The sequence below is a fragment of the Prionailurus bengalensis genome, chromosome A1, assembly GCF_016509475.1.
Source record: "Prionailurus bengalensis isolate Pbe53 chromosome A1, Fcat_Pben_1.1_paternal_pri, whole genome shotgun sequence".
Classification (NCBI taxonomy): Eukaryota; Metazoa; Chordata; class Mammalia; order Carnivora; family Felidae; genus Prionailurus; species Prionailurus bengalensis.
In genome coordinates, this window is record NC_057343.1 from 226,765,033 (window position 1) to 226,789,257 (window position 24,225).

The 24,225-nt window shown below is 46.1% G+C and overlaps 1 protein-coding gene across 3 annotated transcripts in view; it reads right to left on the bottom strand.

Moving 5' to 3' along the window:
* The window catches only part of BASP1 (brain abundant membrane attached signal protein 1), a 56,871-nt gene extending 40,430 nt beyond the window's left edge, over window positions 1–16,441 (bottom strand). The window contains exon 1 of one of the 3 annotated variants that reach the window (XM_043600859.1): window positions 16,274–16,441. The gene's annotated coding sequence lies outside the window, so the exon portion shown is untranslated. Of the gene's footprint in view, window positions 1–15,487; window positions 15,736–16,273 lie in introns of those variants that run through there. The other 2 variants (XM_043600840.1, XM_043600850.1) reach the window with 2 other exon arrangements.
* Window positions 16,442–24,225: the final 7,784 nt, after the last annotated feature.

The window sequence follows — 24,225 nt, forward strand, 5'->3', positions numbered from 1 at the left end:
CTTAATTGTGTACCCCCAACCCCTAAAGGAAACACTATGATGTTGGCTAAAGGTTCTTTGCCAGCTGGTTCCTGGACGTGAAGGTAAAATAAATTAACATTCTGGCATATGCCTTATGGCCCTGAAACATGCCCGTCTGTGCATCCGGCCCTTTACTGGACCACAGGTTCTGAGCTAGAAACTGACATCCAATGATGAATGGAAGCAAGTTCCTGCCTGGCTTGGCAGAGTGCACGCGTTAGAATGAGTGGTTACAGCACAGAACCAGGGCTAAACTCATTTTTATTTGTTATCATCAACTAATGTGTAAAGATTTAAAACTGCACGCTCCTCTGGGGGCCTAACACATGACACTTCCCAAAGGCGGTTATGAAAATGGATTAGTCAAGCTGTTCAATAATGATGGATTCACTGCAAACCCTCGATATTCAGGGACTTGGAGGAAGGGATGAGAAATGTACCTGTAATGAGCCCCAGCTTCCACTCACTGTGGTTTATTTCTGAAAAGACTCCATAACAGAATACTATTTGTTTCCCACAAATAACACAGTTTCATTCTTCCTCGGAGCCTCTACCTAGGGAGGAAGCTTAGATGCATAAGCCATTAGTACTAATTATTCGTAATGTCTCAGGGCTTTAGAACAATTACTACCAAAGTTACTGCCTGGAAACAGAATAATTACACTAATTGGAGTTCATCAGATATTCATCTTCATCGTAAGCACAACAGATGAGGGGAAATTTACAGTGTCCATAAATGGAAGCCATTTCAACTACCAAAGGTGATTTTCATTTCAACTACCAAAGGTGATTTTCAGAAGACATGGGCCCTCCATATAATGTACGGTAGGCAACCTCATCCACTGCACACATGCGGAGGGCTAGGTTATGTATCAGAACTGTCACAGAACACTGGTATGGGTCAACAAAACCAGTACACTCCCGCCTTCTGGTCTTTTCATCGAGAGGGGTGGAAACCTGAAATAATGCCCTCAGTTTTGATAAATGCAAAAATACAAAAATGCTAAGGGCTACAAGAGGTAATGGGGACAGCAGGAAAGGCATCTCTGTGAAAGTGGTAACTGAAGACTACTTGGGTGGTGGGAGAAAGTATATTCCAGGCAGAAGGAACAGCCGGCCAGGGCCTGCATACAGCACTAAGAGAACAGAAAGGCGGGCCATGTGGCTGGAGAACAGAGGGTAGATGAGAGAGGACGAAGGAGTTTAAACAGAAAACTAGTGCAGGAACTTGCAGATCAGTAGGATTTTCGTATTTTATTGTCGGTGGACCAGAAAATCATGATATAAAGTCTTAGGCAGCAGGATGTCATGCTCAGATATACAAGAGTATTAGGGCGGTAATCAAGGAGAGGGATAGAAGCTTCTATGAGGTTCATGGCTTAGAGTAGAGGGCAATGAACATAGTGAGATAATGACAAGGTACACCAGTCACCAGAAAGAGCCCAGTTTTCCAGAATGAGTGGAAAAAGGTGATGCTGACCAAGAAAGTGAGCCACTAAATGCGAACAATGGACATCAGCTTGAAAATAAATGTTGCATAGGGACGCCTGCGTGGCTCAGTCGGTTAAGTGGCCAACTTCGGCTCAGGTCATGATCTCGCAGCCCGTGAGTTCGAGCCCTGCATCGGGCTCTGTGCTGACAGCTCAGAATCTGGAGCCTGCTTCTGTTTCTGTGTCTCCCTCTCTCTCTGCCCCTCCCCCATTCGCACTCTGTCTCTCTCTCTCTGCCTTTCAAAAATGAATCAGTATTAAAAAAAATTTAAAAAAGAAAAAGAAAATAGATGTTGCATAAATTAAAGAGTTAAAATTAAAAAATTCTATTACTTACGGCAATTTTATGCAGAAAGTAATTTACCACTTATAATCCTTTATAAAAATATTAAATAGTACCAACTCTCAATTATTTTAGGACCTGTGGTTTATCTGGTGTAGTAAAACTGAATTGTTATACTCAATTTAGTGGTGGATCAACGAGGTAATATTTTATTGCTGCCGTTAACACAACATGACGTGACCTGAAAGTTGAAACAGAAAAAGCAGTAGTTGAACTACTTGATGGGGCACCCTCAAAAGTTGCAAAATTGGTTTTTTAGAAAGAGTCTCTCAAAAGCGTTAAGCATAGGCATATACCCACATGCACATGTGCTGAAAATGCCCCTCAAGAAAATCCCTTAAGTATCACTACTTGTTTTGTTGCTTGGAGAGACCCCGAAATGTATTAGGCTTGATGTCTGCAGTCATCAAAGACGTCATATGATTCCTGACACTTGCTACTTTCCACTCCCCAGCATCCCACTATAAGGCAAACTTTCCAGCAAAACTCTAATGGCCCCGCCCACACTTGCCTTTGTGTGGAAACTCCCATCTCCTAACGTCTCCATCCATCAAAACCTGCCCCTTGGTGACACTGTGTGTGGTGAATTCCCACCAATAAGCCTTGATGCTAGTGGAGGATTTTCAACTAGCCTAGGCATCCCGTCTACTCTTTCGTCTAGAACAAGGTCTCTGCCATTGCCACTGTTGGTAGATTTTATAAAGGGGGGAGGGGGAATCATGGGAGGGGCAGAGGGAGACAGAATCCCAACCAGGCTCCATGCTCAGCCTGGAGCCTGATGAGGAGCTTGATCCCACAATGCTGGGCTCAGGACCTGAGCCAAAATCGAGAGTTGGATGCTCAACTGACACCCAGGTGCCCTCAGGATTGGCAGATTTTAAAGAGGGCCTTCTGAAAATAACTCCATCTTCACCTACTCGACACTAGCTAGTTCTTCACACCGTACTCACTAAGTGAATCTTTCTCTCACTCCCTTTGTTCACTGTCTTGTGATATTTGGGTATGTGGCTACCCAAATGGGAAAGCCTTCGGGCAGAGGGAAAGAAGCAGAATATAATGCTAGAATGAAAACCGGGCTTCACCACGTATCGATGCTTACTGGTTGACGGCAACTGCCTAGAGACTGTGTTGAGAGGGATTCCAAGGCCTCTCGTACCCGTGTCCGTCATGAGCACAACAGAGGGAACAGTACCTGCACGCACTCTTGGCCATCCTCCGTACAAGGGAGCCACAGAAACCTGACTCTGAATCTCATGCCAGGCTTGATCGTTTCCAGTGATGTGAATCCTGGGGAAATTAACTTCTCTGCATCTCATATCAAATGGAGGCACTTATGTTTGCCCCACGTGGATTGGTGGGGACCAAGCCAGGGGCTCAAGTACCATTGATTCTCTCCACTCTCTTCTTGGGGGCAGGGACAAGTGAAAAACCTTTTCGCCCAGGACTTTCCAAAGTTCCTCACTATAAACCACCTTTCCTAATATCAAGCATGAGTTGTTAGGGGTTGAGTTGTGTTCCCACAAAATGCACACGTTGAAGCCCTAACCTCTAGTACCTGAAAATGTGACTATGTTCGGAGACGGGGCCCTTAAAGGGGTCATTATATGAAAATGAGGCCATTAGGGTGGACCTTGTGCTTACAGATCAGGAAGAGACGTCAGGGATGCCTGTGTGCACAGATACAAGACCACATGAGGACACAGCAAGAAGGTGGCTGGCTATGTGCAAGCTAAGGAGAGACTTCAGAAGTAACCAAACATGCCAACACCTTGGTCTTATCCTTCGAGCCTCCATAGTTACGAGAAAATCAATTTCTGTTGTTAAAGCCACGTAGTCTGTGGTATTGTGTAATGGCAGCCCGAGCAGACCAAGACGGGAACAAGGCATTGGTGTCTTCCACCGCTTCTATTACTACATATTTGTTTCCCCACCTGTCCTGTCCCTTCTCTTCCTCCTCTCATGCACTATTCCCCTCCCCCCAACACTAGGAGGAAGCAGCAGGGCTCAATGACGAGAGGTCGTTGACCGTTGACCTACAAGACAGTTTCGTGTACTTTTTGTACAAGGGGAATCCAGAGACTCCTAGAAACAGAAAGGAGTGGTGTTCCCCTCTCTCCAACCAGAAACATGGCTGCCAAACGACCGTACAAAAACTCCAAGTATAAACATCACCTCCTTTTCGGAAGCATTTTACAAACTTCAAGATTTAACAAGTTAACGCCACTGCCCACAAATGCCACCCCCACGCCCTCAAGATTGGACTGTTTAATTAGGTAGGGAGATAGTTCGATATGTTCTCAGAATCAGATTTAGATGCAAATGCCAATTAAACCTCGCACTAACCACTGTGCCTTCCGGTGTTCTAAAACATTTGTGTCAGCAGTTGGGTCATTTCTCTGCCAGGTAAACTATGCAAACAGTGGCTAACATGCCAGGGCCTGCTGGGTTTGCCACGCTCCGTGCAGCTAATGCGAACACTGTCTAAATGCCCTAAGGGTTTGGGTTGGGTTTTACAGATCTATCTCCCCCAGGTTACACCCTCTTCCAATAGGAATCATGCCCTGCTCAAAACTGCCTTGAGCTTTTTTGACTCCCCTTAGAAACAGCAGCAACATTTTTTGTAATATTACATCATTCTGGACTCCTTTGCCCTTTATCTGAGATTCTTGGCTACCTCACTAGGCAGAAAGCCCAGCCAATGGGGATCAATACAGGCAAGGGGACTGCAAATAGTAGCTCCTGGACTGAAGAAGGCAAGTTAAAGGGGAGGCACGAGTCCATTTGTCCTAATTGGCCAACCGCTCCCTTGAACGATTACCTGTTCTCCTTAACCCTGCTGTAGTATTTGTTGCTGGAAGCAAGGATGCAGTCAGAGACTGTGTTACTATTCGCTGCACTAAAGTTCAAAGTGCACCAAAGTGATAGATTGTAAGCAGGAAGGGCTCATCAACAGGGTTGTTTCGGTGACTGAGGGGGGGCAATGTGAAGCCTACTGACATTCAGATAGACTTTTTTTTAAAAACATCACCTCTTGTTACATCCCCTGCACCCAGAATTAGTAGAAAGTTGAATGTAAGATCTTAGCAATATTCAAGAGAACTCTTTTCCCACTGAGTTTATTCCACTTAAACCTACCACTCTTACCTTAGTGAAATCATGGGTTATAATTCCACTGTATAGTGACTTCTCTCTTCGTGGTGGCCAGTTGGGGTCTCCTAAGATGACCGCCCACCCAGGAGACTTTAGGACAGATGGAATCAAACCTAAGCTCTCTGCCTGGTGGAAACAAAACTAGTTAGAATCAAAAGGGTGAAAGGGAATGGAGCGAGCCATTAATGTTTTTGACTCTTGCACCCATGAGACCTTCAATGAGACTTTCCGTTCATTAGTCAGCCATTGGATTGGATGAGGGAGAAGAGGAACATTCAGATGTGAGTCACATGAAGAAACACACACCTGGGAAACCATTCCTAATCACGTATTAACAACCTGGTGGTGAATATTGCTACAAACACCTGTTACTATTTGTCTGAAAACCAAACACTGGAAATTCTAGAACGAGGTTTCCAAAGTCCAGTTGGGTGAGCCCTGGGAATTCAAGTCTTGAGGTCTCAACAAAAGATCACCAGGGTTACTGAGGAAACCCTGGGTGCTACAGGAAACCTCCAGTCAACAGGGTGTTATTCACTGGGGTTAGGTGATCACGAGAAGCCCCAGGAGCTATTGTCACCACCAACTGCTGAGATTCTTTCTTTTTTTCCTTAGGAAAACGAGTCATTCAGAGATTCCAGACCACCTTACTTAACCATATTATGTCTTCAGTAAATTCCCAAGTGGTCACGTCACCTTATCCTACCTTCCTGATGAAATAAATGCAGGATAAAGGAGGAAAGAAAGTGATCTCCCCCCTTCCCACCTACAGATCACGGATTTCTCTAGATTGTTCTTTCCCAGAATCATCTCAAATATGCCTGAGACAAATACAGACGCTGTTATTCTGTACTGACACAGCTGAGAACATAGGTAAAGGTCAAAGACAGCAAACATTCCTCCAGCCCCTACTGTTTTCAGGACAAGCTCAGAGAAGCTTATGACAGTACAAAGACACAAGACCTTTCTTTCTTCTAAATATCCTTAAGAAATAGTGATGTTCTTACAGTTGCTACCTGGTTGCTGTTGCTTTCCTTTTTGATACATTATTTCCCCCAATTAGATTTGTTACTGCTTAACTTGGCTGTTGAATTAGTCTCTGTGGTAATGGTGGTTTAAAGACCTGTCAACAGGTAATCAAATTCACTTTGCCAAGCAATCCAGGAAACTTGTCATTTAGAAAGCTCAACCAGGGGCGCCTGGGTGGCACAGTCGGTTAAGCATCCGACTTCAGCCAGGTCACGATCTCGCGGTCCGTGAGTTCGAGCCCCGCGTCGGGCTCTGGGCTGATGGCTCAGAGCCTGGAGCCTGTTTCCGATTCTGTGTCTCCCTCTCTCTCTGCCCCTCCCCCGTTCATGCTCTGTCTCTCTCTGTCCCAAAAATAAATAAACGTTGAAAAAATTTTAAAAAAAAAAAAAAAAAAAAAGAAAGCTCAACCAGGAAAGGCTGTTCTCTACCATCTATCTCTTCATAACCTTCAAGAAGAAATTTTAATTTGGATTTATTTGAGGACCAGGTTTCTGACCTACAGGACTATAAGACTTAAAAGCTGTCTAAAAACTGTGAAGTCACTTATTTACTGCAGGCTTCCCTGGAGAAATATAAACTCATCAGGCTCATTCTCCACTCACGGAAATGTCCAAATAGATCACTTTAAATATGAAATGAAAACCGTATCTCACCAAAACTAAGCTTACCGGCTTCTCCGCGTGCAAACGCACATACAGCATTTACACTGCTCAAGTAAGTTTTCAAGTCTGGCCAAAGTGTTTTCACAACCTCAGTACTTAATTACATTCCACTTTTAATGACTGCTGCAGAAACTTGCCGCGCTTTGAAATCCTCTAAATCGGCCCAAACACTGTTAATGGCGATTGTAAAGAAAAAAGATGAAACCTCCTGCTTTATGCAGCTCTCAAACCAATAAGCCAGATAAAACTAGTAATCAGCATGAAGGCTGCTGTCCATCCGTTCTCCACAGCACTGCTCACTGGAGCTTCCAAGAGACTCCTGAGTGAGTCTTGCTTGACTGTTCCACTCACTCTGCAGCCCCCAAATTAGTGCAGAGCCAACTGGCTTTCTTCTCAAAGGAAACAAAATACCCCCAACCCTGCACCACTGCTCATTTCAGGAGGAAAACGCAGATACGACACCAACATTTCATTTTACGAGTAAAGTTATTTTAATGCATGCCATAAATGCTTTGGCATGTGAAGGAAGTCACGTCCTATAATGCAAGAAGAGAGAGAAGTTGAGGGGGAAAGATGGCACGTAGAGAGAGCAGGTGGTACCTGAAGACAAGGGGCTCACGTGGTCTGTCGAAGGCGGAAGAGGTTCCTTCTGCAGAGGGGAGAGAGGGCAGCAGCGAGAGACATACAGGATGCAGAGTACACTTTCACAAAATGGTACCAGGTTAAAAGAATGGCAGGAATTTAAGTTGCAGACATTGAGTAAGAGTTTGACTCAATTCCACATAAGGGAGAGGCGGCAGGAGTGAGGCTTTATTGGGAAATAACCTGGTTTTCCACTCGGCCACTAACCAGCTCATGAGACCTTGAGTAAGCCACTGACTTTTCTAAGATCCTCTCAAGTTCCAAAATAAGTGTTTTTGGTCATGAGCTTTCAAACCTTCTGTTGGAATGACACAAGTTATTTACAGAAGACTGAGGTTGTGGTCAGGATGGTATTTAAAAGCAGCCACCAATTTTCTGTAAATGAATGCTGCCTGGAGGCAGAACGAAAATGGGTTGGCAACGTTAGGACTTTAGTTTGTCTCTAATCAGGCAACCAACAACACAGCAGGAAGGGGGTCGAGTAGCATCGCTGATTAGTACCAAGAAGGCAGGATTACAGGTAAGGCATCTGAGTGATTACTTTCACTTGTGAAGTGCAATGAGGAAAGTGAAGGGTCCAACCAAAGCCACATTCATTCAGAGTCCTCATTAGGGGCAGTTGCCATCCCCCTCCCCCTCCTCCCCCCTCCTCCCCCTTCCCCACCCCCTCGAAAAGGATGGCTTGAGGATATCAGTCCATATTCACTAGGATAAGAAGCACTTCTAATCTATAGGTCGCTTAAGGTATTACTGATTAAAACATTTATTCCACATTGTATCTCTATGCTAAACAACTTTTCATTGCAGAACTTAGTACAACTCTCTCTATTCTCTCTATATGAACACTGAAGATATTAATATGTTAGAAGGCTACCCATGTTATCCCATGTCCATTGGACATAAGATAAAATGGCCAAGGCTTATGGGAAATACAGTGTAGTGCTGGACAGAACAGGGCCATCAGGCATGGATCTGGAATATAGGACTTCCTATTAGCTCTACAATCTTTTCTCTTTTTTAATGTTTATTTATTTTTGAGAGAGAGCATGAGTGGGAGAGAGGGGAGAGAGGGGGACAGAGGATCTGAAGCAGGCCCCGCACTGACAGCAGACAGCCCCATTCAGGGCTCGAACTCATGAACTGTGACATATGACCGGCACCGAAAATCGGGTGTTCAACTGACTGAGCCACCCAGGTGTCCCTAGCTCTGCAATCTTATGTGTATTATTCAACCCTCCATTTTTCATTTATTCATAGGCAAAATGCATCCTACAATTTGTCTGAGGGGATAAAATTCAGTTAGAGTATAGGATGTACAAGAAATATTCACAAATGTCCAATCTCATCCTGTAGCGTCTCTAGATTAAACCAAAACAAATCAAAACAAGCCTTCACAGAGGCAAGTTTTCAAAAGCTACAACACCCATATCCAAAACCTCTTGGTAAAGTAAAATATAATTTCCCTCCTAAATCCATAAGATTCAAAAAGCTGTTAAAAAAAAAAAAAAAAAAAGCTATTTAGAAAAGGATTTAACCAAAATGGAAATGACTTTACCTTCACCCAACAGCAAAACTCAGTCTCCAGAAGGTAAAACACAAATCACCTTGGGCAGATCTTTGAATTAAATGCCTAAAAGGTTCAAACTGAATCTAGGACTGACCCCTCAAACCCAAATATCTGAAACTCCAAAGAACTTCCTTTTTTGTTTTTAAGAAGCCAGGCTGACTAAGGTGTCTACGGGGATAATTACATAATTCGGTCAACAGGTAACAATACCTTTACAGTCCCGCATAATTGAAGCTTCGGTTTTACTCCTGGCAACGGGGTGGTGGGGATGTGATTAAGTGTATACCTTAGAATTTTAAATATCGAGATTGGTTTATACTAATCTTAGTACCAATGATTAAGACGCTCCTTTCAACTGCAAACGAAGGCGTCTTGATTCAGGACACAACAAAACCGCGTGCTTTCAGGAATCTGAATGAATTATGTCTATTCCCCAGGTGATACAGTTTTGCCCTGATCTGAACATATCTAAACAGTAAGCCTTTCTTTGAAGGTCTCTGAAATCCCAAGGACTCCCCCCCCCCCCCATTTTAATACCAGTTGTGGAGGCTGGGGTTGTGCTGATTTACCCACTCTGGGCTTTTGAAACCAGTTAAGCGTCCTGGCAACATGTTCAAGGTATCATAGCTATACCTGGAGGATGTTTCTAAACCACATATTTCTGTGTTCTACCAACTCCTGTCCAAGGCGCCACCGTCAGCTTGTTTTGCCATGATGGCCTCTTTGAAACAAGCGTGTAAGTCACTAACACCGAGCATGAAGTAAAGAAACCTGGTTCTTTCACCACTTTATGGTGAATGTGCTTTACAAAGACTTGCAGAAGCGCCTCGGTGGCTGAGTTGGTTAAGTGCCCGACTCTTGATTTCAGCTCAGGTCATGACCTCACAGTTCCTGAGTTCGAGCCACGCTGGGGCTGTGCAATGACAGTGTGGAGCCTGCTTGAGATTCTCTCTCTCTCTCTCTCTCTCTCTCTCTCTCTCTCTCTCACTGCCTTCCTCCCCCACTCGTGCTATCTAAATAAATAAATAAAACGGATTTTAAAAAAAGACATGCAGAATATGTGAGGCCGTGTTGTGTCTGACAATTTCACTTAATCCTTACAAAAACTCTAGATTGTAATCCCCATCGTAGAGATTGAGGCACAGAAGCGAAGCAATTTGCCAAAGGCCACACAGCTCGTAAAACGGTTGAGACAAGATTCTTCAGCCAGGGAATCTGGCCCCGAAGTCCAATTCTACCACACCTAGCCCCCCAAATCATGCTTTTCTAAATACCATAGTCCCTACACAAGGTACAAACAATGGCTGAAATCTATTTATTTCAAAGAGAAGTTTAAAAAACACACCAATGAAACCCAGTCCTCTCTAAAATGAAGGGGAAAAGTCAATTCAGAAACAAGTTCACAAAGTGTTTAAGCGATAAGAAGGAAATATTGCGTAAATGCTTTGCCTGCCCCACGAAACGCCATTTTTCTCTATTATCTTGAGAGGTTTCCTTATGCCCTGGGCCCCTGTTTGTGCTTGCAGATGGTTTCTATTTCTAAATCTCTAAAGCTTTCAGGAATTTATTCCTAGACTTTGAAACCTGCCCACTTGCAAACCTCCCCTCACCAACGGCCTTGGCACGTCAAAAAACTCTCTACTGCCTTTGGAAAGCCTGATTTTTAAAGCTATTTAAGTTCTCAGGTTGCAAAAGAAGGAAAAGGCACTATGAGTCTCTCTGTGTCCATGCCACCCCATTCCCGACTTCCAGAGGGAAAGACAGAATGCGGTTTAATCAATGTCAAGGCTTGTGTCTTCTCATATTTACACTTTAACTGTATCCTGGTAAGAATTTGATTCTATGTGGTCACCTCTTACTCTTGATAAGGTTCGCTGGACAATCTTCTCATAGGACACTTACCTAGATGTCTGTCTTTAATAGTGGTGTAGGGAATGGTATTTAGCAAAAAACCTTCCTTTGGCTGGCTGGGAGCTTCCGTGGGTTTTAGAACTACCCCTGTATTTTCTCAAAAGAATTTAAATGCCACCTCTTGGGTTATATAAGCAGCCATGGGAAATTCAATGAGCGTGGCTACCCTGGCTTAATTCAATCCACTTTGGGGCAAATTCCCAGGGCCTCATTAAATCTCAAATATGTACATGTATGAAGACAGTAGTTGGGAATTACGGTATTTGAGCAACTTTGAGATTGAAATATCCAATTTCTAACTGAATACACTGAACCCCTCAGGTCTTGATTAATCAGCATGGAACAAAAATACAGCTCAATATACAGAAATTAATTAGGGACGTCAATCACACGGACTGTGTTGCAACTGCAGACTGCAAGGTCAAGAAGCCACAAAGAGCCAGCCACCGTGCCTGTGCGCTTTTTAGACTTACGCGTGGTCCTTATCGTGGCAAGAAAAATAAGAATTATCATCCCAATTTTACAATTGAAGAAAGTGAAATTCAGAGAGGCTTGAATAATTTGCCCACAGTGGTTTAACCAGTGTCTAGAGATTTTTCAAACCCAGTTACTTTCCGCTGTGTCAAAGCTATCTCCTGATTATTTATCTACCATAATTAAGCCAAAGAGTAAAGTTCATGTTGTATGGGGTTATCTAAAGAGCTGGGACAAATGGAAAGGATCCAGTTGAGTCGAGAAAACTTGACGAGATGAGAGATTCTGCACCCAATTTCCCAAGAACTTCAACTTGTCTATACACTCAGTGTTCCCTTAGCAGTTACCTGGCTTCCAGTTCACCGGCTAAAACGATCATGAAGAAGATGTTAACCTTTTGATAAAGAAAGTGTAAAATGAACAGGTCAACTACATGGAAGAAAGAGGAAGGCCCAAGCGAATCAGAGCCTTTCTTTCAACAGAACCAGACACCAAAAGCAATTACTTCTGACACACAATAGTTGGCAGGCCTCTGGGGGATGTTTTTCAAAACCAAATTGTACAAGAGATCAGAAAAAGAAGCCAGAACAAGTTTACAAGTCCTTTATTTAGTAAGCATTGGTTATTACAACTTTTAATGTTCACTAATGCTCCATGTGAGTCCGTAAGCCTGTAAATGAACATCTCAATTTAAGATGTTCAATGCAATTCATTGGTTTTACCCTGCTAGGCACTGGGAATGGGCTTCTTCGGACACTAGCTAGGCCCCCCCCTTTTACCTACGTATTTAGAAAGACCAAAAATGGATCATTTTCCAAACGTCAGTATGAAGCACTGTACAATAACTAAACTAGTTTAGTTTCATTTAATAAGATTTTATTTTATAGCACGTGTACATATATATACATATGTGTATATGTGTGTGTGTGTATACGCATATACACGTGTGCATATACAGGACACCACAACTGCTTTAAAAATTAGGTTTGGATTTTGCAAGTTTTTGCAAAACGACAGTGAATAACACAGGCATCCATTTTACGGTGACCAAATCTGCCCCAAACGTAGTGAGTTTTTCATACTCTACTTATCGTGACCGTGGAATAAAAATGGTTTTTAAATTGTTCTTAATATGAATTTGTTTTCAAAAACACAAAAGCCAAGGAGAACACATCACATCTTAGACTATAACGTGGTTTGTTCTGGTAAATCCAGTAAGATTAGAAAGATGCCTCCAAGGACAGAGTGGAAGCCCTCAGGGCTCTCGCAGTGGACATTCAAATTAGGGTGACCCAGCAGGAGAGAAGGTTCTCCCCAGCATGCCATAATGAGAGGATGAGCAAAGTTAAAGACAAAAATGCTACTGTCTGCTATGGTTGTTGTTGGCGCATTTTGTCCGAAGGCCCATTAGCTCCTTTTCTCCACCTGCTAAGGACTGCCAAAAAAAACTAGCCGGATAAAAGAATAAGGTAACTGATTATTTTTTCAAATTCAGCTTAAAAATGATCTCGCTGGAAAACCCATGACTCACTGAATTGGGGGCATACTGGAATACACTTGCTATCAAATCCCATCTATATTCTAACTCACCTCTCCCTCAAAAACATAACCTTAAGGAAAAAAGAAAAGGAAAAAAAAAAAAAGATAGCCCTCTAAACCATAATAAGCCGCTCAATACTAAAGACTAGAGACAGTACCAGCCCTATCAAGTACACACCCTCATCTATTAAACGTGGTCAATATCAATATCCTTTTATTAAAAGGAACAAAAGAGAAGACTTCCATTTTCCTGCCACATGCTCTCCTATCAGGGTGTACTAAGAATACTTAAACATAAATTCTTTTAAGTATAACGGGCTATTGCAAAAATACGGTATTTAGCTATTTTATATCCATAAGCCACCTTTTGGATGGTAGAATAAAGAAGCCCAAAAAGAAATCTAAATGACCATAATCTGGTTATTACATCATTGTTAAGAAAATCGGCACCAAAGGTATATGTATCATGGCTTCTGCTGGAAATTGACCAAAAAAAAAAAAAAAAAAAAAAAAAAAGGAAGCATTATGAATTCAATCGACCATCTTCACCCCTGCAGCCCCAGTAGCCTTCTTCCTTCTTCCTGCCCTATCAGTGATCTGCATCTCTGTGGGGTTGGCCTTTTGGGGTCCCTAGTAAAACAATGAGGCAGGAATCAAGAGAAAACACAGGGTTAGGATTCTGACAAGGTAACCATTTTCTCTGCCTTGGGTTTTGTAGGCCATCTTGTTCCTATAAACGCCAGAATGTCTTAATTTCTCCCAAGTAGTGACACTAGGGGCAGATAGCCACTGTTAGTTTTGAGGCCAATGTCCCTTAATGAAAGGACCAGGAGCAAAAATCTGTCAAATGGTTAATTGATGCAAATCGAGGGCCACCATCACTGTGGTGCAATATGTTGCAGAAAAGAGAACAATGGACAGTACTAGAAAGGAAAAGAGCAGTATTCGGTCATTAAAATATTTAATCCACAGTTTGCTCTCATCACCAAGGATAATCTTTACTTTTCGTCAACTGAGATCGCTAAGAAAGCAAAAGATGAAAGATAACCTGGAAAAGAAGAAACATACACACAGAGGGGATAAAAGAAAAACCGTCATTTGGGTCCAAGGGTTTCACGCAACATTTAGGGCAAACGCCTTTGTTCCTCGGCTTCGGAAGGGAGTGGGTGGGTGGGTGATGGAGAGATCAGATGGGGCTGCCGGGGCCCTCCACACCCTGCTCTCCGGCGCATGCGCGAGGCCAAGACAAAGGAATAGGTAATTACAGTCCCGATTCATTCATTTTGCCCGCAGTACCAAGGATCTGCTAGCCCTGGCTGGAATCCCGGGGAGGCCGATCCACACCCCTAGAGCAAAACGACCACCTCGATGCTACTGTTGGATTTTAACCCGCGAGGTAGTGGCCTCGAGGGAGATCGAGGTGTGTCAACCCCGTTCAAAGGCACTAAAATTGCACCCCTGAGCGCTGTGCTGATTTCAGCAGGGTGAAAATTACACAGGCACAGGCTGTCCAAGGAGTTCGTTTCAAGGCGGAAATGTCTCTGGGGAAGCAGATAAGGAGCTCAGCCGAGCATTCGATGAATATTCATGAAAGAATGCGGTTTGTAGCCGCGCGCTGTGTGTGCGGTCGCATCCAGGGACTCCGCATTTTTTTTTTTTTATTTGTCGGGGGAGGGGGAGGGGGGGCGTGGGGACGGAGACTGGAACCGGGCGTCGGGTTTCAGCGTTAGCGCTTTCGGCAAGACCTGCTGAACCCCAAACCTTGGCTCACAGCGGAGCCGGGCCGTGGGGGGACCGCGCGCTGTCAGGTCCGCGCTCACACTCTCCCGGCCCGGGCCGCGAGGGTGGAGGCGAGGCGCCCCGGGCATCTCTGCACCGAAGCCTCGCAAAAAAATAAAATGCTCCGAGATGGCCCACAGGTTAGCGGGAAGGCAGTTCGGCCACGTCCGAGGCAGGGGGCGGGGGGGGGGGGGGGGGCTTTGATCCGCTCAGAGGTGCTTCGGCGGGCACGTTGTCGTGTGAACCTCGCATTCCTTGGCCACCGCAGGCCAGGATTCAGGAGTCCCCCGGGGTCAAGGAAACCCATTTGCTGAACCAAAGAGCCACCTCCTTCCTTGGGATCACACCAGATCCCCGTGTTCTTTCTCCCCCTACTCCCGCCCCACCCCACCCCCACCTTCCATCTCTCGCTGCTGCGCCCCTCTCTCCCAGCGCTCCCTCCCGGGCTGCGACTGGTTCCGATGACAGATACGCTCCCTTCCGCCCCACAAAACCGTCTCCTCGGGACTCGGTGCGTTTAAAGGGTTTCCCATTCGGCAATTTCCTCCTTCACGAGCAGCTGGCTCCCGCTCGCTACCCACCCCGCATCTCCCGTCTACCAGACTCGCCACCCCCGCACCTTCCCACCCCGCGAGAGGCTGAAGCCACCCACTTCGGGGGGCCCCCCCATCACCCCACATCCCCGAAGTGCGACGGGAACCTCGCGGAGGGTCCCCCGCGTTGGGCGCCGTCTAACGAGGCCCGCGGCGCCCCACGCCCCCGGCCGCGGCGCCGAGAGAACAAAGGGCCTCGAGGTGGGGCGGGGGCGAACGGAGGCCCCCGGGCTGCCGGCGCCCCGGGTCCGCGGGGGCGGCGGGGCCGCCGGGGCGCGCCTCCTTACCGGCTCTGGGTGCCTGTGCCGGCCCTGGGTGAGCGCGGTGCCGCCGAGGGGCCCGGGTCGCAGGCGTCGTCCGGCCGGTGCCTGGCCGCTGGCGGAGGCTCTCTCCCCGGCTCGACGGCGGAGCCCGGAGCGAGGAGCGAGTTGGAGCGCTGCCGCCGCCGCCGTCGCCGCTGCCGCTACTGCCGCCGCCGCCGCCGCTGCAGCCTCTGCATTTCTCGCGCTCGCGCTCCCCCTCCCCTTCCTGCCCAGCGCCCTCCCCCGGCGCGTCCGCCCGCCCAGCCTCCCTCCTCCCGCGTACCCCGCCCGCCTCCCTCCCCTCCCTTCCCCTCCATCCCGGGCCCCGCCCGCCTCCCCTCACCTCCCCTCCACCCCGTCCCCTCCCCGCGTCCCGGTGGTCCCCCTTCCCCTTCTCCTCCCCTCCATCCCGCTGTCCCTCCTGCCAGTCTCCATCTGCCCTGCACGCGGGCTTCCCACTCCCTCCCCACCTCCCTCACCCTACCCTACCCTCCTCTCCTTTGCCGCGCCCCCCCCCCAACTACCACACCCCGCGCCGCCTCCCCTCCCCCGCCGCGCCGGGGCTGTCTGCGGGCACCTCTCTCTCTCTTCTCCTCTTTTCTCCCTCTCTGTCTCTCTCAGTCCTTTGGAATGGGTGGATAGGAAGTGCTCGGGCTCTCGCTCAGACTTCAGGGGCCGCGTGGCGGTGGTGAATGACGCCCCCTGCCACCTGCTACCCTTCTCAGCACCCCAATCCCGCTCGCGCGCGACGTCCGCCTGGGATTCCGATACCTGGACGGGCAGTGAGGTTGGGGGTGACCTGCCGAACCCCCTCAGCCCATCGAGACAGAGGTCCTCGGGGTTGAGGGAGGCTGCCAACGGCAGGCAAGTCCGGGCGGCGCCCCCCGAGGACCAGGCGCGCTGGGCGAGGCGGCTCCTTCGCACGCTGGGCTGAGCCCGGAGCTCCGCGGCTGGGGACTAGCGACGCCGCCGAGGTCCGCCTTGGGGGGGTTGGGCAGCGGCGTCCCTGCGACCGTGCTCTCGGGACTTGGGAGAGGAAGGAGAAAGGACAAGAGCCCGAGGGAAGGAACCGTCGGTGTTTCATGTCTGTTCTTTAAAAGAGGCAACCGGTTCTCGGCAAGACTGGGTTAGCCGAGGCAACCGGTGCAGTGCTGCCTAGAAGCGCACAGGTCAAAGCCACGGCCAAGCCGTGTCGGGGTGCCCTGAGGCACCGCCACTTTCACACCGGGACATAAAATAACCACCAGCGTGGGGAGGTATGCCCACCTTGCTTCTCTGTTGGCCAGAAGCAAATGCAAAACATAACGGGACAACGCTTACAACCGCAGCTCTTTCATTAGACAAAAGCCAATTTTACCTTCCCGCAACCATCCGAACCTTTGGAACTTTTATTTGCGGCATTGTGGCGCCCTCTGGCTGTGCTCGGATTGCTTTCACGTTTGCCCACCTCCCGGTAGAGCGAAGGATGGAGCTGGGAGTTGTCCTTGAAGGTGGATCTGCCCTCCTGACCCGTGCCTGGATTTGGGGGTTGGGTTGTCCTCCAAAGTCGAGGCGACAAAATGCAACCGTATCTTCAAAGGGAGGACGCCAAAGGCAAGTGCATCTGCATTCGACTGGGGAAAGGTAAGTCCGGGTAACAGGGAAAAAACTTGTTAGAACTTTACTATATTTAAATTAGCAGGGTGTCAATGTCAACCCAATACTATAGGTCGCTAGAGGCTATGCACGTAACCGCTAGACAACGGTACTGCACAGGTAGTTATGGTTCATACGCGGCCACAACAGATAAAACAGTGCAAGCTGGAAATGTTCGCATTTTAACCAAAGGGCGGTAAGAAAAAGTGGCAATTTTGTTTCTATGTGATTTTTTTTCCTTGCTTTCCTTTCCTTTTTTTTTCTTTTTCTTTTCTTTTTTTTCTTTTTTTTTTTTCTTGCCATTGAAGTGAAATAGCAAAGAAGTAACTATAGTTCAAGAACGGGGTGGAGCGGATTACAACTAGGGTTGCCTCCAAAGCATTTTCTATATTTGAAGATTTATGTTCAATAATTGAGTATGTTCAACCTATGCCCCTTATTCCAGAACATCATCTATGAGGCCGTATGCAGGGTTTCTCAACCTCCTGTTTGAGATGGGTAATTTTTTGTTTTGGATGGGGGACGGGGCTGTCCTGTGCTCTATTGGATGTTTAGCATTATTGCTGGCCTCTACCCACTAGTTACCAGTAGTGAGTGCACACACACACAAACACACACACACACACACACACACACCCTCTACCACCACCACCAACATACCATCAGTTGTGACAACCAAAAATGTCTCCAGATGTCTCCAAATGTCCCCTGGGAGGCAAAAGTCACTCCAGGTTGAAAACTGTCTGGCCATGGAATTTCAAGTCCTCTTAAGCAAGCCTCTAAGTTTTCACTTTATCGAATCCGATGAGCATTTGCAATTTTACACTCAAGGCATTTGCTGAATGTATTTGTCAAGACATCTGAAGAGTTATTTCATTAACATTCAGTTTTAACTCTGTGATCTTTCAGACATGTAAATAAGTCATCTGAAAATTAGTAAATATACGTTCCTATTGTGTTTGCGTGAGAGGCCTCTGAATGTTCCCTTCTTTCTGTTTTCTCTTTTTCCAATTTTTCCCAAAATAGATAACGCAGAAAATAACATTTGTTACCGTCAGTGCTTCTAGCTAAATTTTCATGATGGGAAAAAACAAGCCTTTCGAAGGTGCAATTGGAGAAAAGATCACAGGTTGCCATAGAAATGGGAGGCAGAGGGGCACCTGGGTGGCTCAGTGGGTTAAGCATCTGACTCTTGAATTAAGCTCAAGTCATGATCTCACTGTACATGGGATGGAGCCCCGAGTCGGGCTCCGTGCTGGCGAGTAGAGCCTGCTTGGGATTCTCTGTCCCTCCTCCCCTTGTGCATGCTGTCTCTCAAAATAAATAAATAAACATTAAAAGAAAAAAAAAAGAAATAGGCAAAAACGTCCGCCAATGAGACTTTGGGTCTCCTCAATTTTGTCTTCCATTAAATCCAATTTGTTGATGTTTTTAGTTTGATTTTTAGTTGTTCATCTACCATCTGAACATTTTTAGGGTGCGTGCGCTTGAAAACGTTTTCAAAACACACGCTTCAGGAAGCTCTGGAGTTTAGAAAACTATTGTGGATGTCACTCGCTGCTTCGATTATAAACGAATGGATTTGGAGGCATATGTTAAAAGCACATTTTATGACAAATTTAATTACCTGCCAGCATTACGCTCGTGAAAACCAGCTTTACTCTCCAAATGGAGTGAATATCTTTTTAATAAACAAAGCTGAACTTCCCGGGGTTGTAAAATGAATCCTAGTGTCGTTTTCAATTGCCTGCATAATTTGCTTCAGTGAAGCATCGCCTGCATCATGAAATTACTCATCCAAAAGATAAATTATTTAGCGACGACTGATTTTTCCTAAAAGACTTACCAAGGAATTGCTTGCAGTGTAATGGACACATTGCCACCGAAATTACTAGTCCGTTTCCAAGAGCCTCAATGCGAGCTCAGCTTTTTCAACTGTATCTAGTGTGTCAGTTGAGGCATCTCCGATTGATTAGTATACAGACCTCATCTCACCTCCAAACCTCACCCACAGCTCCTCGCCCTGGACCCCCAAATCTCTACCTCCCCAGGCCTGACATCGGCCTCGCTTCCCCTTCCTTTTCTCTGGAATAGTAAAAAGGATTAAGATCCCAAATACGATGTGAACCAAGATGAGTGAAGCAAAAGCATGCTGACAGCCAGGCCTGTCACACCAGCCGCCTTTGTTTGACATCTTTTTGGCTAGCTCCTGTCCAAGGCCACGTGTTAACCCAGAGCCTTGGAGGAGAACCACGCGGAGAATTTGATAAATTCAGCTCTACTCATTAAGCTATTGAACGGATAACCAAATTGCGGCAGGTGTTCACAAGGCCTGATCTACAAATTCCAAGCCAAAGGCCAGACAGAGCCAGATCCCATATGACATATGAAAGTGTACAGCTTCCCCCTACCCTGAAGTATATTTGTGACTTAAAAAAAAAATGAATGCTTATTTATTTTTGAGAGAGAGAGAGAGAGAGAGCATAAGCCGGGGAGGGCAGAGAGAGAGGAATCCGAAGCAGGCTCCAGGCTCCGAGCTGTCAGCACCGAGCCCGAAGGCGGAGCTCGAACTCACGAACTGTGAGATCGTGACCCGAGCTGGAGTGGGACGCTTAACCCACCGAGCCACCCAGGCGCCCCAGTGTCGTTATGATTTTCGATCGAAGGAAAATATTGAAATCGGTACATTTATTTCGTCTTTCTCCCTGCCTCACTTCCCCCACCCTGCGATTATCACCACCTCAGCATTCACAGATTCAAGTGGAAAGACTTCCCTTGTTCCAATCGGTGGCTCTCAGGCAGGTGCTCTTTGACTTCCCAGAGCACAGCCTGCTGCAACATCTAGAGGCGTTTGGGGAAAGAAGATAGAAGTGTGGGGGGGGGGGAGTGCTACTGGCATCTAATGCGTAAAAATGAGCATTGCTGCTAAGCATCCTGCAGCACACGCAGAACAGCCCTGCAGTCAGCAATTATCCAGTCTAAAATGCCCATAATAATGAGGTTGAGAAACCTTGGTGTAAAAGCGCATGAAGTCGGAAAAGATGTGTTTTGAGAGCACGTGCTGCCAGGGGAACTGCCTCTTGCCGTGTGTGTGGTTCAGGGTGTCTCGCAGGCAGTGGGTCTGGAGCTGTAAAATTCTGCTCTTAGCAGGGGCCCTGAGCCCTTCACCGACCCCCTTCCTTGACTATGACATGAGTCTGAGCGGTGACTTCAAGAGCGGCGCCAAAGATTGACATCAGGGATTTTTGAATCCCACCCTCTGTTACTACCTGCCGAGTAACTGGAAGAGAAACAGCTTAGCCTCACTTCCCAATTTCAGTTTCCTCTTTGTGTCCTGTAAAATGATAGCCGGGAAACCTGAGCAACCCTGGATGTGCTAACAAAGCATGGGACTCCAAGTGCAAGGAGCAAGCCGGCCTCGGCAAGACGCTAGGAACACGTTTGCCCAGGAGAAAAAGCAGGGCAAAACAACAACAACAACAAAAAACAATCTCATGCTCTGCCTGAACAGTTCCCCTTTTCAACTCCCTTCTCCCTTTCTTTCGCTGTAATTTCCGCACCCCTCCCCCGCCACATTGGCCCCCAAATACTTTCCTACTCACCAGCATTTTCTATTAAGGAAATACACCAAACCAACGATAAAGGGTGTGTGCCTCACTCACCAGCGAGGGCTTTTTCTAGCCGGTGCCTACCCCTTTCTATAGCCTTGAGGCCTGGGATTAAACACAGGGACCTCAAGTCTTAGGAAAACAGTCCTTAATTCTTTGGCTGCCCTTCCGCCCAAATCGCCTGTTAAACCCTTCAAAGAACAAGTTGCTTTTAAATGACATAAAGAATGTCGTAGAACAATTATTCGCATGGCTCCACTTTTGAATAAATGAGACTGAAGAGGTTCTGGTGTTAAATAACACGAGCTTGAAGTCTCGCCCATTCCTTGTTGCTACCTGCCTTTACTCTCAGATCAGCCCCTACTGGTAATTAAAATATTTTTGCTTTAACTCCGAAGCCAGGAATGGTGCCCAAAATAAATTGCTAAGTGCAACAGTAAATTGCCAAACAGAATGCAGAGGACGAACATTTTTTTGTTATAAATTAATTAAGGGATGCTGCCTCCCCTGCCTCTCCAAGCACAAATGCTGTCCAAATTCCAATATCTAGCCAACTCTGCTCTTTGGATACACACCCTAAGACCCCCAAATAGACGCCATGACCCTCCTGTGTCTCAAGCCCAGGAATCTCCTACTCAGATAAGGTCAGCTCCATGTCAGAAAGAATGATTTCAGAGCCAGAGTATTTGGCACAAAGCATCATGGTCCCCATCTGAAAGCATCCAAAAGGACTTGGAACAAAAAAGGAAATTTCATTGTAATCGAAATATTCATTTGATCAAAACCGAACACAAGGAAGAGTGTGAAAGATGCCAAGAACTACTTCTCAGGTGCCAAAGCAAGTTGCTGACTAGCACCTGTGGGGTTGTGCATTATGGTAGAAATAACTACATGGGGAAATGTCCACGGGGTTTTAGCCCAGACTGTTAGCAGTGGCTGTCACCGGGAATTGGTGTCATTCCAGAGGTGGGGTGGAGGGCTGCTTGGCTCTCTGACACCGTATTATCAAGTTCTATGTTGAATGAATATTTTTGCAATGACCGCTCATTATTTTGGGACTCAGAATATATAATTTTGACCAGTGCTCGAGAGACCTGTTCTGGGCTAAGACATCACCACTTGGAGACTGCCTTCCCATCAGCTTTCCTGCTGTATGCTTTTTAACCCCATACTTCTGCTGCTTGAATCTTCCTGTTTCTTACCTTTACATTGGTGGCCTAATTGACATGAAGCATGTGCCCTGGCACATTCTTAATAGCCCTGGCACTCCGCTTTCAGCTGCTGGGCCAGGTGTCTGGGCGACCTCACCCCAGCCCACCTCTAGGGCAAAAAAAACCCCTCCCCAGCTTTTGAGGTGATTGTAGGAAGATGTTCGCCTATAGTTCGCCTCCACTATGCCATCCACATATTAACTTACTTTGGGAGTTGATGGACCGACGATCACACGCAAAGCTCTGTTTTCTATATAATGTGTTTTCCTAAATGTCTTCCTTGGTATATCTGAGTGATTTTCTACTCAACAGCATTGCTGCGGATTCAAAAATCACCTTACGCATCATATCTTCTAGTGGAGACCAGTTCTCTTCCTTTCTGTTTTTTATTCCCAATAATGCTGCGGTGACAGCTTTCAACACATGGTTCTCGTATTTTGAAGTATTTTCCCAATTTACATTTCTAGAAATGGGATCCATCAATCACTGCTACGCTGATGTTTATGGTTTTGCCCTCCACATCCACGAGATTAAACAAAATCAGTGCAACCAAAATAAACTAAGAGAACTCGTTTCCCCAGAGATTCCGACCCCAACACATTCTACAGCTTCTCAGAGGTGCCAATGTCTTTAAGTTGCATATATTTAATTACGGACCGGATCAGACTTTTTTTTTTTTCTAGTGCTGATTCACTGTATGGGTTTCACTTGATGTCACAGTCTGTCTCCTATGAAAAAGGGTTAATATCAATTCTACTGACTAAAGTCTTCTGTTCATCCCTTTGTCACTTTTTAATGGGAAAGTTGGTTCCATTCTTCGACGTTCTCTTCGAACCTGTTGAACTCTGCGGGACTAGCGCGGGCAGCACATCTTAGTGGCTCTGCAGACAAGCTTGATTTTTAGATGCTAATGGTTTCAAGTCCCAACTGCCTCTGCTTTCTGGGTTTTAGCACAGATCTTCATCTCTTTTAGCCTTAGTCTTTTCATCTGGGAAATGGAAATATTTCCAGTTGCACTGGGTTGTGCTGAAGTTTATACAATTTTTTATTAATGTTTATTTTTTAATGTTTATTTATTTATTATTATTTTTAATATGAAATTTCTTGTCAAATTGGTTTCCAGACAACACCCAGTGCTCATCCCAACAGGTGCCCTCCTCAATGCCCATCACCCACTTTCCCCTCCCTCCCATCCCCCGAGAATAAATAAACCGAGAATAAATAAATAAATAAATAATAAATAAAAATAAACCGAGAATAAATCCTCGGTTTATTCTCAGTGTTTAAGAGTCTTTTATGGTTTGCCTCCCTTCCTCTCTAACTTTTTGTTTTCCCCTTCCCCTCCACGGTGGACTTCCGTTAAGTTTCTCAGGATCCACTAAGAGCCTGTTTCGGATTCTGTGTCTCCCTCTCTCTCTGCCCCTCCCCTGCTCATGCCCCCATATTGATGGTTGATAAACCATCAATCCTCGGTTTATTCTCAGTGTTTAAGAGTCTTTTATGGTTTGCTTCCCTTCCTCTCTAACTTTTTGTTTTCCCCTTCCCCTCCACTGTGGACTTCCGTTAAGTTTCTCAGGATCCACATAAGAGTGAAAACATATGGTATCTGTCTTTCTCTGGCTGACTTACTTCACTTAGCATAACACTCTCCAGTTCCATCCCCATGGCGACAAAAAGCCAGATTGCATTCTTTCTCATCGCCAAGTAGTATTCCGTTGCATATACAAACCACAACTTCTTTATACAAGAGACTTTAAATCCCTCAGGCAGTTCATAAAACACACTCAGAAAAATGTGTTCTAAAGGGGTTGATTTTATAGCGCCACCAAGAGGGCCATCAAGGAAGGGATAAAAAACAGGAGTCAACAGGATGGGAGGGCACACGTCACTGGAATGGGAAAACCTGTGGCACACGGTCTGTCGCTTTGTTTGCACGAGAAACTTAGCTGGAAGCTTCCTGGCAGCCAAGAAAAGAAGGTCAAGACGCCATGAACTATTAACTCTCCTCTAATAAAGGAAAGGTTTCCAGGGTGTGCGGAGCGACGGATCTTCCTAGCAAACGTTTCAGAGGAATGGATTGATGTATATCCCGCGACAGAAAGGCTCGTGGATTGTGTAAAGGACAATTTTGCAATAACGACGTTTACTAGAAACACAGACATTTTCTCATGAGGTCATTTATGACGTCAACCAGCAAACGCCACGAGCCATCAAATCCTAACTCTGGAAAGGAAGCTCGTGAGTTTTACAATTCATATCATACTTCTGG